The 18334-nt window shown below is 42.7% G+C and overlaps 1 long non-coding RNA gene across 3 annotated transcripts in view; it reads left to right on the plus strand.

Moving 5' to 3' along the window:
- Positions 1–17437, plus strand: part of LOC112448878 (uncharacterized) — a 42002-nt gene extending 24565 nt beyond the window's left edge. For 2 of the 3 annotated variants that reach the window (XR_009496472.1, XR_009496471.1), the window contains 3 exons: positions 2467–2548; positions 9596–9756; positions 16764–17437. This is a non-coding gene — a long non-coding RNA (uncharacterized lncRNA). Of the gene's footprint in view, positions 1–2466; positions 2549–5044; positions 7429–9595; positions 9757–16763 lie in introns of those variants that run through there. The other variant, XR_009496473.1, reaches the window with a different exon arrangement.
- Positions 17438–18334: the final 897 nt, after the last annotated feature.

Raw genomic sequence — 18334 nt, forward strand, 5'->3', positions numbered from 1 at the left:
TTCCTCTCCAGGGGCCCACTCTCCATACAGTCTTATCCACAGTATTAATGTGCTCATTTGGGGACAGCACTCCCAATGCCCTGGACCAATAGCAATCAAAAGAGGCAGCTAAAGACTTTCCAGTTCAATTCAGAATTGGCTTCTCTGAGCTCAGAGGGAAAAAAAAAAAAACTGCCTGCATTAGCTTTCCATCTTAAAACTGTGCCTTTGCACACCTATCCACGAGTGAGGGAAATCCAGAAAGGCCCTGGATGATAGAGTAGCCAGCACTGGCACCTAACAACCAGGAGCACTAGACAGGCATCTGAAAAAGCAGCAGGAGACAGTCTTGTGTTGTTCAAACAATACATATGTTTTAAGAAGAAGAGAAACAAAACAAGGAATAGAAAGCACATAGGCATGTTTTGTGCTGTGTGCGTGTGTGTGTGTGCTTGTACGTGTGTGTGTACAGCATGAGAAAGATAAAAGGTTTCACATCATTTGTGATTGATTGTAGCCACAGCCGTAAGTAATAATCCAATCAGAAAGACTACTTTTGGAGAAAATGGATTTTAAGGTCTCTAAATAAATATTTATATTTACTTGCCATTTGTAATTGGCCCTCCTGAGAAGCAGACCTTTGGAATGGAAAACTGGATGTGAGTGGCTTTGAATGTAGACTTTGCTGTTGTTAAGGATGAGTTACTGTGATGGTGCCATCAGATCAGATCAGATCAGTCGCTCAGTCGTGTCCGACTCTTTGCGACCCCATGAATCGCAACACGTCAGGCCTCCCTGTCCATCACCAACTCCCGGAGTTCACTCAGACTCACGTCCATCGAGTCAGTGATGCCATCCAGCCATCTCATCCTCTGTCGTCCCCTTCTCCTGCCCCCAATCCCTCCCAGCATCAGAGTCTTTTCCAATGAGTCAACTCTTCACATGAGGTGGCCAAAGTACTGGAGTTTCAGCTTTAGCATCATTCCTTAGATGGTGCCATAGAAGATGCTTTTGCTAACTGCAGTGTGTGTAAAAAACAGAAATGTAAATGACAGTTTATATTTTTAAAAAATCACAGTTTAGATTAAAAAAGAATACATTGGTACAAAAATACACTAAAAATGGTAAAGATGATTGGTATATGACTCATTCATTCATTCAGCAAATATTATAAGATGTGTTTTCTGACTACTTTCTTCCAGACCAGAGGAGGTAGGTGATGCAAGTTAGAAAAATCATCATCCAAATAAATGTGTCAAGGTTAAATAACCAGGAGGAGACATCCTGCATATTTCTGTTCTTAGATGGTGGGGCAGGGCAGGAGCCAGCTGTAGAAGGACCTAGAGCCTTAATGCTCAGCTTCCGGGGTTGGCAGTCATCCACCTGAATGTGAATTTTGAATAGGCCACTTAGCTATCTTAACTGTGAGGGTCAGACTGGTGGTTTAGTCACTAAGTCATGTCTGACTCTTGTGACCTCATGGACTGTAGCCCACCAGGCTCCTGTCCGTGGGATTTCCCAGGCAAGAACACTGGAGTGGTTGCCATTTCCTTTATGGTCCCAAAATGTCAATGATAAGGAAGATCTTTCTTAGGAAGCCTACTGATTCTTATAAGAGCGAGGACTATCAATTCATTTGGAGGAAAAAAAAGGATGAAGCCACCACTAATCAAGGGGGCAAGGTTGGGCACAGTTTGGGTTGTTTACATCTGTGTCTGGTTACAAAAGTTTCCATGTCACCATATGTTGTTATGTCTCTGTGCAACTCTGAGTGTTTGTCTACTTTGCGAAGGTCAGAGGGTGGCCATCCCCCAAACTCCTTTGATCCCCTATCACCATATCCCATCAGCCTGCCTCATTGGTGAGGACTCGGGAGTGAAAAGAATAAAAACTCTGCTGATGTGTGGATGTGCATATCAAAGATTCCTGCATGCACATCTGCATTTTGCAATAATGCCCTAGCAATATTATATCTCAGACATTACTGGCATGTTGCCAGTCATCCCGATAGCAAAAGTCACGTTGTTCCAACACACAGTCAGCACAAAAATGTGTGCACACACACCATCCACATTTAAAATTTGTGTTTCCTTAGTGTTTCCCCCCAGGCAGCACAGATTTCATTTCATCATCTCACCAGAACCTTAACCAATATTTCAACACAATGGGGTCACGAAAGAATGATTATATGAGCACGTGTGGATGGGCCAAGAGCACTGGTGATACACACGTGGTAGAAGAATAAAAAAGGTCACATTCCACTCACCTGCTTTCCCTGGTATTGATACACTGGAGCTCAGTGACGTTTTGCCTTATTTGAGCAGAAACAAATTGGATTCTTGGTTTCCTAAGAAATATTTATGGCAGAATTCTACCCACCTGCCAGCATCTCAGGATATCAACCTGCAAGTTTCCTTATGCAGAGACCACATACCTCACCAGTCCTCACTGCTCCTGACAGGTAACCCCTGGACGGTTTATTTCCAGGTAGCTTAGTGGAGAATGCTGACCTCTCTGACATGCTCCCTGCGCATCCTCTGGGAAGAAAACAGATTGGAAAAGCAGAGCTGTGAGTCTGTGGGCTTGGGTATAATACTTTCAAATGTAGCTAATTTTCTTCTGGGCCCTGTGGGAGCTGGATGATTTTCTAACCATCCACATTAAAAAACCAGAATGCTACTCATTTGGCAGAAGCTTTGGAACACCATTTCATTTTATGAAGATGCCATTTGTGAAGAGGTAGAACTCAGATCGATGGCACCTTGGCTTAGAAACCTTGATCATTAGTGGTGTTCATATGTGCACCACATCATTTGCCCTCCAAATATTATTATCTGTTGCAGCTTTCCTGTAATAGAAGCATATGGACTGGATTCTCCAGTCCTGGAGGCTTTCTTGGGTCATGTCCTTGTGGCTGTGACAGAGTAGTTTGACCAACCAGTGTGGCTCTGAGCCTTCATTACCAGCCCCTACAAAATATGCTCACCACTTAATTGACATCTTTGACTGTGATGATTAAGAATGATGAGCCATGTAGAAAAACAGTGTTTCCATTTACCTTATTCATTCCAGGCATAAAGCCTGGGCCAAAGGCCATCTACATCAAAATCAGATATGGGGGACACACTTGTTAAAAAATTCAAGAAATGTATTAATCCAAAAATTAATTTTTTGTTAAACTAAGATTTGAGAACAAGATTTGGTCTCTTGTATTTCACGGACTGATAAAAAATCATCTAAAGCATTGGTAGGTGGCATTGTTTCAGGTTCCTTCCCCAGTCTGTTCATTCATTCATGAGAAAATTGTCGAATGCCTACCATTTGCTCTGGCAGTAGAGAAAGGACAGAGTCAAAATGCTTGAGTCTGTCTACCAGCAGTCCCCACACTCAGAGGCTGCATGTCCCTGTTACCTTTAGAGTGCTATTTAATCATTCGAGGTTTTGGTTTTGTCATTTATAAAATGAGTGGTATAAAAGAAGCTGCCTCATAAGATTGTTATCAAAGTTAATGGGTGAAAGTATTTGAACAGCTTAGAACAATGGCTGGCATATAGTTAGTGCTGTATTGAGTGTTAGCTTTCATCATTGTCATCAGTACTATTGTGATTCCAGGTTTGGGGAACATACAACAAAATAGGCCAGGACCACTTTCCTTCAGGATGCACAGTCTGACTAGAGAAAGCATACAAGTAAGCAGTGCAAGAGAAAGAGGGAGTAACTAATGGGAAAAGGTGTCACCAACTCTGACCAGGAGAGTCTGGAAAGGGAAGATGAGAAGTAGGATTCTGAGCTGAGTTTTGGCAACTCAGGGGTCGTTTTCCAGGTAGAGAAGGGTTAGAGTGGTTCCAGGCTGAAGGATGCATCCTCTCTGGTTTGTAATCCAGACACTGTCTTCCTAATGTTGGCTTCACTCCCTTCTGTTCAGCTGAAGCCTGCTCTTTCCGCTCTGCCCTGGCTCTTGGCTACATGCTACGGACTCTTCCAGCCAACTGGACAGTCCTGGAGAGCTCTCCTGGGGGCATCCTGGAGCACTGCAGAGCTCAGAGAGCAGAGCCTCATTCCCAGAAAGGGTGAGTCCGCCAAGAGAGGAGGAGAGGCAGCAGTGCTTCTCCGAGAAAGTGGTGAAACCGATTGCTTTAGAGGGCGGGTGAGCTTCCTCCAGGAAAGCAAATGGAAAAAAGAGAGCAAAACATTTTTTTTTCTCTCTTATGTCTCAAAGTTAAAGTGAAGTCGCTCAGTTGTGTCCGACTCTTTGCGACCCCATGGACACCAGGCTTCTCCGTCCATGGGATCCTTCTCCCGGGAATTTTCCCCACCCAGGGATCGAACCCAGGCCTGCGGCATTGAAGACAGATGCTTTACCGTCTGAGCCACCAGGGAAGTCACCCAATTCTGCCACCCCTGAGCAGAACTGGTGTATTCTGGTCCTGGTGCAAGTCCTCATACCAAATAGATCCCTTTGAAAGTAATACCAAATAGTCACTTTTTCTTGTCATCTGTGGGGTATTGCCTGTTAATAACATCTCTATGTCTGTTACCCTTTTCATCATGTGCTGTTTTGGAAAGCAAAAGCCAAGACTTATCGCTGGTTAAAATTGGTTACTTGAAGAGGAAGTTTGGCAATTGCTGGGTGTTTTCATTGTTGTTTTTAATTTTATTTATTTATTTTATATCAGTGCATAATTGCTTTACAATGTTGTGTTTCTGCTTTACAATAAAGTGAATCAGCTATACGTATACCAATATCCCCTCCCTCTTGGACCTCCCCTTCCCCGATCCCACCCATCCAGGTCATCAGAGAACACCAAGCTGAGCTCCTTGCATTATACAGCAGGTTCCTAATTTGTCCCACTCTCCCCTTCCCCCAACTGTCCACACGTCCACGCTCTACCTCTGTGTCTCTATTCCTGCCCTGCAAATAGGTTCATCTATATTATTTGTCTAGGTTCCACATATATGTGTTAATATATGATATGTGTTTTTCTCCTTCTGACTTAATTCATTCTATATGACAAACTCTAAGTCCATCTGCATCTGTTTTTCACATGGCAAATTGCACCTCCAGTCTGACTCATCCAGGTGAGCTTGGAAGATGAAATGTTTGGACCAGAGGAGAAGTAGAAGCAAGGGGACAAATGATGGCAACAAGAACATCCTCGGCTGCTAGGCTGATTCCCCAAAACCCACACTGGAGTGCAGAGGCACCATGTTCTCTGACCTCCTCATCCATACTCTCAACTCTTGCTGGGGACACAGATGGTGAGAAGCAGCAGGTTACTTCCCATGAAATCCATGTCCACAAGAGGTTTCCTTCACTGGCTTCTTTCTAGTAGAGTGTGTCTATACATTTTTGGGTTCACTTTAGCCCAGATGAAGCAAGTGGCTGGTTGAACAAGAATCAGAAAGTGAGACACACGTGCAAGAGGGGTGTGGTTCCTAATAAAAATGGATAACGCCACAGCTATGGCCTAGTTCCCACCCTATATGAAACCACAGTCTAAGGCTTGCCCAGGTTTTGTGTTTAGGCCATTGGAATCCAGGCTACTGAATCACTTTTCGGAAGAGATTCAAATTCCTGGAGCAGATTCCCTTTGGCATGTTCTTCTGGCAAAACTATGGAGTGAAGATCTTTAAAAATCTAGAGACTTAAAAAAAAATCACTAGAGTCACTTTTACAGCAAAGCTTCTACTTCCTATCCTTTACAAGAATAATCTCAAGTTATTATTATTTGTTGAATATTTGCTGGAGTCACTTCTCACTTCTCCCCTAAGGGTTAGCTTGGGTTTTGTGGACATTCTCAATTCTTTCCTTGTGCTGGAGCACTTGTTTCATCCAAGATGTTACATGGATGAGAGACTCACTATTGACCTTGCTTTCAAGGAAGTTCCAAACTAACACATTAATACTACGATAAGTTTGGGCAAAAAGCCCATCCACAGCTATCTGAATACAATATCTGGGCATATGAGACACCTGATTTTCAGCCCAAGGAAACACCATCTGAGAAGCATACAGTATTACAATCTGGCTATATTTTATGCTCCCTTTCCATCAGTCTGGGATAAATTGTGTGTGTCAAGTTTGGCAAGCGTGGGTGAGCTAAATGGAGCTGTTAGCTGTCTTTTCAACATATTTATCTGTTTCATTGCCTGCTCTAGGATGTCTTTGTGATCATTATATAGGGATCACAGATAATAGACCATTTGAAATCTTACTTCAATTAGAACTTAATCCTCAGATGTCAATAATAGTGTTTCATACAGAAGGTTACAATGAAAGCAGTGTCTTTTGTGCATATTATTTAAACAAAACAACAACAGAGCAAGAATAAGAAATGGCCTGAACATTTTCCAAAACTAGATACTTGACACTGTCCCATGAACCTTTGTCACTAGGATAAAATGAGGATTATATCTCATTATCCTCTGCAAATCAACAGTCACATAAGATGTATAAGGAAAAAAATCACATAAAACATCATCATCCCACTTTAAATTCACTATTTTTTTTATTTCACATAAGAGAATTAACTGCAAAAGATGCTTTTCTTTTATACAATTAAGAATACAATCCAAATTCTGCACAGGCTACAATATAGATCAACCTTAGAAACATTATGCTAAGTGAGTTAAGCCATACACAAAAGGACAAATATTACATGATTCCATTTCTATGAGATACCTAGAATAGGTATTCATAGAGACACAATTCGTAGAGACATAAAGTAGAATATAGGTTACCAGGGACTGAGGGCAAGGTGGGAGATGGAGTTATTGTTTAGTTGATACAGAGGTATTGTTTGGGATGATGAAAAGGTTCTAGTAATGGATAGTGCTCGTCTTTGTACAACACTGTGAATGTACTTAATACTATTAAATTGTACATTTAAAATGGTTAAAATGGTTATATATATATATATATTGCAATAAAAAATGAAAAAATGCAATCCAGGATTATAAGGGATTAAGGTTTCTCATTCATATTGTGCACTAAGACATTCAAAAGAGTCCAGAAAATATAAAATAACAGAATGTATCTTTATGGTAGAGGGACTGTTGACTAGGGAGAAATTGGAGTGAAAAAAAATTTCAGCAAGCCATGAGTTTGAAGAACACTGTCTATTACAGTGTATTGGTAAACTATTTCTCCAAAATAAATGTTTTGTGAAAGTTATGGTGATGGTGATGAAATTTCTTCCCCTTCTGCATGTTTTATAGCACCAATGGGAATGAAGAAGTTCTCTATGGTTTATTCATCAATAAAATATGTTGGCTGTTTTGGGCATCCATTTTCCCTTTTTTTAATTAATAGTGCCCCAATTTTGATTGGGTTTCAGTACAAGCTGACCCCATCTCCAGTCCAAGAAGTTACACATGATTAGCTTGTGCCAATCAATATATCCAATTCCAGAGGTCCCAGTGATTGGGTCAAGATGGGCATGCAATGCAGTTTCCCAAGGAGATGTCAGGAGACTCTCAGAGACACTGCTCGTAGGCAGGAACTTGCCCAACCTTCCACACTTATCTAAAGAGAACCTCTCTGTCTTTTAGTAGTGCACTATGTTTTGGTAAAAGTCAAAAATTAGTGCAATACCTTCCAGCCATGAAGAAAAACATCTCCAAAGAGAGAAGGGTAGAAATGAGTGGATTGCAGAAAAATATGAGCAGTCTTTATCAATACATGCTTGAATCACATTTTGCCTCTGAAGCAATTTTGAACCAGTTATATGAACCAGTAAATTCCCTTTATCATTGTCAACTAAGTCAACTTGAACTGAGTTTTCTGTTGTTTGTAATCACGTTCAACTTATAATACATGGCACGTATTGTGTGCTTACTATGAGCAAGTCATTATCGCCAGACCTTTAGATACATTATTTCATCTTCACCACAATCCTTTGACAGCCCTTAAAGGGCACTGTTATAACCCCCATTCTAAAAAGGCAAAATTGAGTCACAAATTAAGTAAGTTGCAAGAAATTTTGAGCAGATGGTAAGAGTTGAAACCAGATTCAAGTCTAGGCAGTCTGAATCTAGAATCTGTGCTCTTAAGCAGTATGGCACAATGTCTCATCCATCTCCTAATATCATAACAAAACATCCTAGACATCTTAGTCCTAAAGATTCCTGTAGAAGGTACATTATGTTGATAATCAGCAATATTGTCTCCTCGGTGTTACAAACTCTCCTTGCATATGGCTAATTTATCCACTCAACATTTACTGAAAAAATTTATAAATATTGCCTGAAAGCTACATGCCAGCACTGTTCTAAGCACCAAAGTTGTAATCCTGCTCTCATGAAACTTAATTTCATGGTAGGAATAGATAATAAATATAAAGTTTAGTGTCAGGTAGTGGTAAATGTTACCAAGAAAATTAAAGCAGGGTAAAGAGACTTCCCAAAGAAAGCTGTAAAAATGATGAGTACTACAGGAACATGTAATGTAAATTCATCAGTATAATTAAGTTAAATTTTCCAAGGGCAAAGATGAGAGATGGGCAGGTGGGGAATCAGTAACATCACGTCACTTGACATATTTTCTATCTCTGTCACACCCAGTGTGGATATCCAGAAAACTGGAATTTTCAGACAGGCATAAGGGAAATTGGAAAAGAGTACAATTCATCTAGGAGGTAGGTACCCAGATAATCATAGCAAGAGTCCCTCAAACAGTCAGTTACTTCTCTGCAGGGTAGGTTAGGGCCCAGACACCAGATTAACAACTAGAGCCAAACATTAGCAAATGACCCTTGTCAGGAACTGTCACACAAACAGGACATACCTGGGGACAAGAGTAAGGGGAAGTAGCCAAGTATGGGCTGTTCAGGGAAAGTCAGAGAAGCAAGGCAACAGCCAACACTAAATTCAGTATGATTCTGAGCAATATGATATACAGACTTTGGATTCCTTTTATACTATCAGCATCAGGAACTAGTGTCTGAACCTATAGGAAGCTATTGCCATCGATTGAAGTTTAAGAGAAATACCTCTGGAAAAGGTTTTGATTTTGCTTGGATATGAATGATGGGCTGAAAGACATGCTCCATACTGGCTTATATAAAACAACAATATTATCAAACAATGAATAAACAATTGGCAAATACATTACTGATCAGTAAAACTTAACTATATCTTTTTTTTTTCAAGTAAAAGTGAATTTACTCAGGAATAGCAGAGGAATTGTAATTTGGGAGAAGCAAGCTATAGAAAAATCCGTGGGCAAGACCAACAAAGAAAGAACATTATTTTACAGAGAAAAGAAAGGAGTTGGGAAAGATTATTTTGAAAGCAAGTCCACTGGAGAAAAGTGAGGGATCAGGGTGATGACTCTTTCTCATTAACTGAGTTGTTGGGGTAGTCAGTTCTTCTAAGAGATGCAACGTACACCTTTTCCTGTTGGGGACTGTCACTGATGACTCCCTTGTTGAAAACTTTTTCCTTGGGGTCTGTAATTGACAATTCTTCTTGTAATGGAACTCCAGTTGTACTGCATGAGAGCTCTTCTTTCTGGCCTGCTAACGCCATATGAATTGTTTCACTTTATTAATTTTCACATAACACAGCAGTAAAAGGTCATTTTACTCTCCCATCTCTGCTCCCAATCCACTTTTAGAAACATACAAATCATAGAGAATTGATCTAGGAGCTCCACAAGCAGAAGGCTGATGTGCACCATGAGAGATGATGTCCAGATCTTCTGTTCTGCTGAGTTGTTCCTCTGGGTTACAGCTTCCCATGGCATCTGGATCCACCATAATGGACTCCATCTGTCTGGTGAGAAACCACAACAATCAGTTGACAGTAAATGCAAAAGCACTGAAGATTCTTGACCAGATGTCTCAGCCTGTGGTGGTGGTGGCCATTGCAGGGCTGTACTGGACAGGAAAGTCCTGCCTGATGAGCTCCTGCTGGTGTTGGAGAGTCTCCCGTGGAGATGTGGGACACTGGTGGCTTGCTCTGGGGATGGGGGCACTGCAGCAGCAGCCCTGGAAGGTGCCCCTTGGGGCAAGCCCAAAACGTAACTACATTTTTGAATCTGAATATACTTTAAAATAGATTAATAATTGTAATACTAATAAGTTAATAGATTAATAATTGTAGCTACTGATAAGTTAGACTATTAAAAATGAAGCATGGTCAGTTCTCTTCCAATGAACCATGTATTTGTTATACTCAACTGTTCAGACCACAAGCTTCTCCCTGTTGCAAAGTACCCAAGGGGACATTGAATTTCTGGCAAAATTTGCACTCCTAGGAAGTCTGAGTGATCTCAAGGATTTCTTTTACACCAAAGAGGAATGAGGTTCAGTTGCCACCCCAATCTCTGTGTCTTTTTCTCAATCAAAAGTTGGCTGGAACCACAATTAAGCGTGTTGAACCATCCACTTTAATTGGATGCCTCACACATCATAAAAGTTAACCATTTTATGCCCAAGGTATTGACACTGACCTACGCTAAGTCATGGTAGGTTTCAGGGTGCTCACAACCCTCGCTTCTCTGCTACTGTGTATTCACACTTGCTTACCAAGTCAGTTTGTGGTTTCCTTTCTTTCAGTTCAGTTCAGTCACTCAGTCCTGTCCGACTCTGTGACCCCATGAACCGCAGCACACCAGGCCTCCCTGTCCATCACCAACTCCCAGAGTCCACCCAAACCCATGTCCATTGTGTCAGTGATGCCACCCAACCATCTCATCCTCTGTCATCCCCTTCTCCTCCTGCCCCCAATCTTTCCCAGCATCAGGGTCTTTTCAAATGAGTCAGCTCTTCACATCAGGGGGCCAAAGTATTGGAGTTTCAGCTTCAACATCAGTCTTTCCAATGAACACCTACGACTGATCTCCTTTAGGATGGACTGGTTGGATCTCCTTGCAGTCCAAGGGACTCTCGAGAGTCTTGTTCAACACCACAGTTCAAAAACATCAATTCTTTGGTGCTCAGCTTTCTTTATAGTCCAACACTCACATCCACACATGACTACTGGAAAAAACAGAGCTTTGACTAGATGGAGCTTTGTTGGCAAAGTAATGTCTCTGCTTTTGAATATGCTGTCTAGGTTGGTCATAACTTTCCTTCCAAGGAGTAAGCATCTTTTAATTTCATGGCTGCAGTCACCATCTGCAGTGATTTTGGAGCCCCCAAAAAATAAAGTCTGACATTGTTTCCCCACCTATTTCCCATGAAGCGATGGGACCAGATGCCATAATCTTACTTTTCTGAATGTTGAGCTTTAAGCCAACTTTTTCACTCCACCCTTCACTTTCATCAAGACGCTCTTTAGTTTTTCTTCACTTTCTGCCATAAGGGTGGTGTCATCTGCATATCTGAGGTTATTGCTATTTCTCCCAGCAATCTTGATTCCAGCTTGTGCTTCCTCCAGCCCAGTGTTTCTCATGATGTACTCGGGATGTAAGTTAAATAAGCAGGGTGACAATATACAGCCTTGACATACTCCTTTTCCTATCATTACCCGGGTAACCTGAAAGCTGACCTTTGGATCAGAAATACTCTGCCAACCTTGATGCAACCAGACCAAAAGGCAGAGGAGAGGGAGATTTTAGGGAATGTGGAGGTTTATCCTGGTGAGCTGGGGAAAGGTCCTCTGAGGAGGCAGAGCTTGGGGACCACAGATGGTCGGGCTTTTCGAGCCCAGTTGTGAACTGGGAGGGGTGTGTATAGTCAGCAGCAGTGTTGGCTCCAAGAGCAAGTCCCGTGGTGTGCCAGACACACACACATACACACACACACACACACACACACACACACACACACACACACACAGCAAGGGAGGAGGCTGGAGAGTAGAATTATTGTCCATGCACCATCAGATCGTGCCGCAAGCTCAGGAAACTCCAGTGACCCACCCTCACGCATGCACAAGAGGAATGGTCACTCTCTGAGTCCTCATCCCTGAGCCACCGAGCCAGGTTCAGTTCAGTTCAGTCACTCAGTCATGTCCGACTCTGTAACCCCATGAATTGCAGCACGCCAGGCCTCCCTGTCCATCACCAACTCCCGGAGTTCACTCAGACTCATGTCCATCGAGTCAGTGAGCCATCCAGCCATCTCATCCTCTGTCATCCCCTTCTCCTCCTGCCCCTAATCCCTCCCAGCATCAGGGTCTTTTCCAGTGAGTCAACTCTTTGCATCAGGTGGCCAAAGTATTGGAGTTTCAGCTTCAGCATCAGTCCTTCCAATGAACACCCAGGACTGATCTCCTTTAGGATGGACTGGTTGGATCTCCTTGCAGTCCAAGGGACTCTATTTCACAACTACAGGGAATAGCTGGAAAACCACCAGGGATGTGGGCTTACAATCACATGGGACTAGAGAAAAGGGGCTCGTGGGTTGTAATGTCTGATTGTTCCTGTTCCAATCCCAGCACCATCACTTCCAGCTGTTAACGCATCTGCAAACCTCACTAGCCTTTCCTAAAATGGCAGTAATCATTGTGCTACCTTCAGTTTTGATTGTAGGGATTAAATGGGATAATAAATTTAAAGTGCTAGGCCACTCAATTTATCTCAACTCTTGTTATCATCATGAAGAAAAAGTGCAGGGCTCTCTGCTGAGAGGGAGGCAGTGGCTTCGGCTGAGTCTTTCTTCTCAGCGTGGCCCGTTCTGCTCACAGCCTGAACCACTACAATTCCTGTTTCACTTTAGGGGCACAGGATGTACTTATCTAATGCTTCTTTGCTCATCAATGAATTAAATCCTTCTCTCAAAAGGACTGTGAGGTCTTCCCAGACAAAGGTCATGAGTATTGCCTCTGCTGATCACTCCCTCCCTGCCCAACCCCACCCTCACTCCCTTAGCCCTCCCCTTCCTGCCCTGCACAGAACTGGGCATGTAACAGCTTCCACCCTGTCCTGTTTTAGTCTGTTTTAACATCTGAACCATTTCCCCACTGTTGCCATCTCTTTGAGAGTAAAGATTGTTTTATGGATCAAGAGGGTAAATAAATGTTTATTGAGTGAAATGTAAATAAATAAAAATTAAGCGCTATTTTTGCATAAGATATATTTCTTAGAACATTCTTACAAGTGAGCTATGCATCCTGCTGTTTTGATCTGAGGTAATTTGAGAATCCACAGGAAACTCGACTAGATAATACTGTAATTGTAGCCTCTCTCTCTCCCCCCCTCACACACATCTCTCTTTCTTTTCTGTGCGTGTGTGTGTGTGTGTGTGTGTGTGTGTGTGTGTGTGATGTGTGTTCTTGGTTTTCTAGAGACCAGGGAAGTTTTTGTGGGCTTCCCAGGTGAAGATGTGGGTTTTATCCCTGGGTCAGGAAGATCCCCTCAAGAAGGAAGTGGCAACCCACTCCAGTATTCTTGCCTAGAGAATCCCATGGACAAAGGAGCCAGGAGGGCTACAGTCCATGGGGTCACACAGAGTTGGACATGATTGAGCATACACAGAGAGGTTTATATAGATGGTACAGATTCCTTGGTAGAAGGTACAGGTAGCTGGCTTTGGCTTGGGTCTCTACACCTATCTCACCTTGACTGGCATGAATGTAAGGGCTCTTTCCTACATATTTGACTGTCCACTACAGAGAGGCCACCAGCCCTGCAACTTGGCTAGGCTGGGGGACAAGGAGTGTCACTGTCCAAGGCCAGTTTCATACCAAGAGATTCATTCTAGGCCACGCAAAGTGGGAGAAGCCACTGATCCTCAGAGACAGGGCAACTTTTTCTGTTTTGGGGTGTGTGCTCAGTTGCTTCAGTCATGTCTGACTTTTTACTACCCTGTGGACTGCAGGCCACCAGGCTCCTCTGTCCATGGGGTTCTCCAGGAAAGAATACTGGAATGGGTTGCCATTTCCTTCTCCAGAGGATCTTCCCAACCCAGGGATCAAACCCATGTCTCCTGTGTCTCCCTTATTGCAACAAATTCTTTACCTACTGAGCCAACTGGGAAGCCCTTTTTTGGGTAATTACTGGGCTCCAAAATCACTACAGATGGTGACTGCAGCCATGAAGTTAAAAGACGCCTACTCCTTGGAAGGAAAGTTATGACCAACCTAGGTAGCATATTCAAAAGCAGAGACATTACTTTGCTAACAAAGGTCGGTCTAGTCAAGGCTATGGTTTTTCCATTACCACTCCAAATAGGAAAAGGAGTGGTAATGTACGGATGTGAGAGTTGGACTGTGAAGAAGGCTGAGCGCCGGAGAATTGATGCTTTTGAACTGTGGTGTTGGAGAAGACTCTTGAGAGTCCCTTGGACTGCAAGGAGATCCAACCAGTCCATTCTGAAGGAGATCAGCCCTGGGTGTTCTTTGGAAGGAATGACGCTAAAGCTGAAACTCCAGTACTTTGGCCACCTCATGCGAAGAGTTCACTCATTGGAAAAGACTCTGATGCTGGGAGGGATTGGGGGCAAGAGGAGAAGGGGACGACAGAGGATGAGATGGCTGGATGGCATCACTGACTCGATGGACATGAGTCTGAGTGAACTCCGGGAGTTGGTGATGGACAGGGAGGCCTGGCGTGCTGCGATTCATGGGGTCGCAAAGAGTCGAACATGACTGAGCAACTGATCTGATCTGATCTGATCTGACTGTGGTAAAAGGCTTCTTTCCCTACTGTCCAACTTAGTAAACTGGCATGCATTAGTTTATCTTCCCAAAGCAGATGGAACATCTTTGGTCATTTCTTCCTACTATTATAAAATAAATGTCAAGTGGGCCTTAGGAAGCATCACTATGAACAAAGCTAGTAGTGGTGATGGAATTCCAGTGGAGCTATTTCAAATCCTGAAAGATGATACTGTGAAAGTGCTGCACTCAATATGCCAGCAAATTTGGAAAACTCAGCAGTGGTCACAGGACTGGAAAAGGTCAGTTTTCATTCCAGTCCCAAAGAAAAGCAATGCCAAAGAATGCTCAAACTACTGCACAATTGCCCTCATCTCACACGCTAGCAAAGTAATGTTCAAAATTCTCCAAGCCAGGCTTCAACAGTATGTGAACCATGAACTTCCAGATGTTCAAGCTGGATTTAGAGAAGGCAGAGGAACCAGAGATCAAATTGCCAATATCTGTTGGATCATCAAAAAATCAAGAGAGTTCCAGAAAAACATCTACTTCTGCTTTATTGACTATGCCAAAGCCTTTGACTATGTGGATCACAATAAACTGTGGAAAATTCTGAAAGAGATGGGAATACCAGACCACCTGACCTGCCTCTTGAGAAACCTGAATGCAGGTCAGGAAGCAACAGTTAGAACTGGACATGGAACAACAGACTGGTTCCAAATAGGAAAAGGAGTACATCAAGGCTGTATATTGTCACCCTGCTTATTTAACTTCTATGCAGAGTACATCATGAGAAATGCCAGGCTGGAAGCAGCACAAGCTGGAATCAAGATTGCCGGGAGAAATATCAATAACCTCAGATATGCAGATGACACCACCCTTATGGCAGAAAGTGAAGAGGAACTAAAAAGCCTCTTGATGAAAGTGAAAGAGGAGAGTGAAAAAGTTGGATTAAAGCTCAACATTCAGAAAAGTAAGATCATGGCATCTGGTCCCATCACTTCATGGGAAATAGATGGGGGAACATTGGAAACAGTGTCAGATTTATTTTGGAGGGCTCCAAAATCATGGCAGATGGTGATCGCAGCCATGAAATTAAAAGACGCTTACTCCTTGGAAGGAAATTTATGACCAACCTAGACAGCATATTCAAAAGCAGAGACATTACTTTGCCAACAAAGGTCCATCTAGTCAAGGCTATGGTTTTTCCAGTAGTCATGTATGGATGTGAGAGTTGGACTATAAAGAAAGCTGAGCGCTGAAGAATTGATGCTTTTGAACTGTGGTGTTGGAGAAGACTCTTGAGAGTCCCTTGGACTGGAAGGAGATCCAACCAGTCCATTCTAAAGGAGGTCAGTCCTGGGTATTCTTTGGAAGGAATGATGCTAAAGCTGAAACTCCAGTACTTTGGCCACCTCATGCGAAGAGTTCACTCATTGGAAAAGACTCTGATGCTGGGAGGGATTGGGGGCATGAGGAGAAGGGGACGACAGAGGATGAGATGGCTGGATGGCATCACTGACTCGATGGACGTGAGTCTGAGTGAACTCCGGGAGTTGGTGATGGACAGGGAGGCCTGGCATGCTGCGGTTTATGGGGTAGCAAAGAGTCGGACACAACTGAGCACCTGAACTGAACTGAACTGAATTACTCCTTGGAAGAAAAATTATTACCAACCTAGATTGCATGTTAAAAAGCAGAGACATTACTTTGCCACCAAAGGTCCTTCTAGTCAAAATTATGGTTTTTCCAGTGGTCATGTATAGATGTGTGTGTTGGACTATAAAGAAAGCTGAGTGCCAAAGAGCTGATGCTTTTAAACTATTTTGTTGAAGAAGACTTTTGAGAGTCCCTTGGACAGCAAGGAGATCCAACCAGTCCATTCTAAAGGAGATCAATCTTGAGTATTCATTGGAAGGCCTGGTGCTGAAGCTGAAACTCCAATACTTTGGCCCCCTGATGTGAAGAACTGATTCATTTGAAAAGACCCTGTTGCTGGGCAAGATTGAAAATGGGAGGAAAAGGGGATAACAGAGGATGAGATCATTGGATGGCATCACCCACTCAATAGACATGAGTTTGAGTAGGCTCTGGGAGCTGGTGATGGACAGGGAAGCCTGGCATGCTGCAGTCCATGGGGTCACAAAGGGTCAGACACAACTGAGCGACTGAACTGAACTGAACAGTTTGAATTGGAATCAAGTCGTCCTGCAAAATGGTACCAATGTTTTTTCCTTTAGCATCATCATGAGTCTTCCTAAGGATGGTCAAAGGAGATACTACAAACGAAGTCACTATCCAACCTACTGTTCATTTCCCCACTGTCAAAAGGCACTGGTTCAGGTAACACATATATAAGAATAAGCAAATAAAGCCCTGTCCTCTCCTCGCTTGCCATTGGCTAGCATGACTCAAGTTATGCTCAATGTTTATGATAGGTTGCCCCCGGCTTGTATACCTGGAGAATTTTTGCTCATTTAACCCTTCTGCTTCCTCTCCCCAGCACCAGTAGAGACTCCTCTTGACCTGGTAACATTTCTGAGTCTTCTCTGCTTATCTGCTTATCTTTTGAACCAAATTCTGGGGCATGCATCTCTCTCTCCCCTGATCTTACCAGCAGTGAATACATTTTAAAGTGCATTTACTTGACACATATTTACAAATCTATCTAGTGGGGAAGCCAAAGGGCCGTTTGACAGAACGTGCATTCACTGGGGACATCAAATCTTTACTTTTGACATTAAATTCAAATGACTCGATGCTGTCATTTGTCCATATAGTGTCACAGAGATAAATAGATAGGATTGAAAAGCATTATACAGATTTAAACTGTATTCCTATTACTGGGCCACACTGCCTTTAGGATACCACATATTAATACAGTTCTTGTTAATAAATCCTATAATCATCTTCTGAATAATACAGTTACATTACATTTTTGGTGAAAGTGTTAATTTGTTCAGTGTAAACATTTAAAACAGGCTTCTCAGGTGGTACAGTGGTAAAGAATCCGCCTGCCAGTGCAGGAGATACAGGTTGGATCCCGGGGTCAGGAAATCCCCTGGAGAAGGGCATGGCAACCCACTCCAGTATTCTTGCCTGGGAAATCCCATGGACAGAGAAGCCTGGTGGGCTATAGTCCAATAGGTAGCAAACAGTCAGACAGGACACAAACTGAGATGCATACCAACATTTAAAAACTTGCTACAGTTCTTTGTAACCCTCTTGTGACATGTTTTCATTACTTATGAAAGCTCAAAGGAGTAAGAAAAAGAAAGGGAGCAAGACAGCCCCATCTTCTCACACTGAGCGGCAGCCTCCTGTGTGGTGAAGACTCCAGGCCCTCAGGCTGGGACAGGCCCTTTGGAGGGGTCCTGTGCTTTGTAAAGGACACTGCCTGCCAACATGGCCACAAAGATTCTCCTGAGTAAGGAAGAGGCCACCGGAGGCATGAGACCTGGTTCTGTTTTTCCCCTCCTATTTTACCCCATTCCTGTGCCTCCATTCAGAATTCACAGAAAGCAGAAACCTAAACATTTTAAATAAGTAACTTGAAGAATTATATGATGTTGAACCATCCTACTTAAAAAAAAAAAAAAAAAGATAGTTCTGTGGATTCTAAAAGCAAATGGTGGACTATAATACTAGGCACTAAATTTCTACTAATTCATAAAAACTAAAATAGAATCCATTAAGAATAGTGGGGTACTGGTGCAAAAGGAGATGTAAATTATCCATGATCATGCTTGAAATGCAAAACCTGATCATGTTTGGCATCGGGCCAGCAACCATTAAAGTAATTATTTTTAAT

The sequence above is a fragment of the Bos taurus genome, chromosome 11, assembly GCF_002263795.3.
Source record: "Bos taurus isolate L1 Dominette 01449 registration number 42190680 breed Hereford chromosome 11, ARS-UCD2.0, whole genome shotgun sequence".
Classification (NCBI taxonomy): Eukaryota; Metazoa; Chordata; class Mammalia; order Artiodactyla; family Bovidae; genus Bos; species Bos taurus.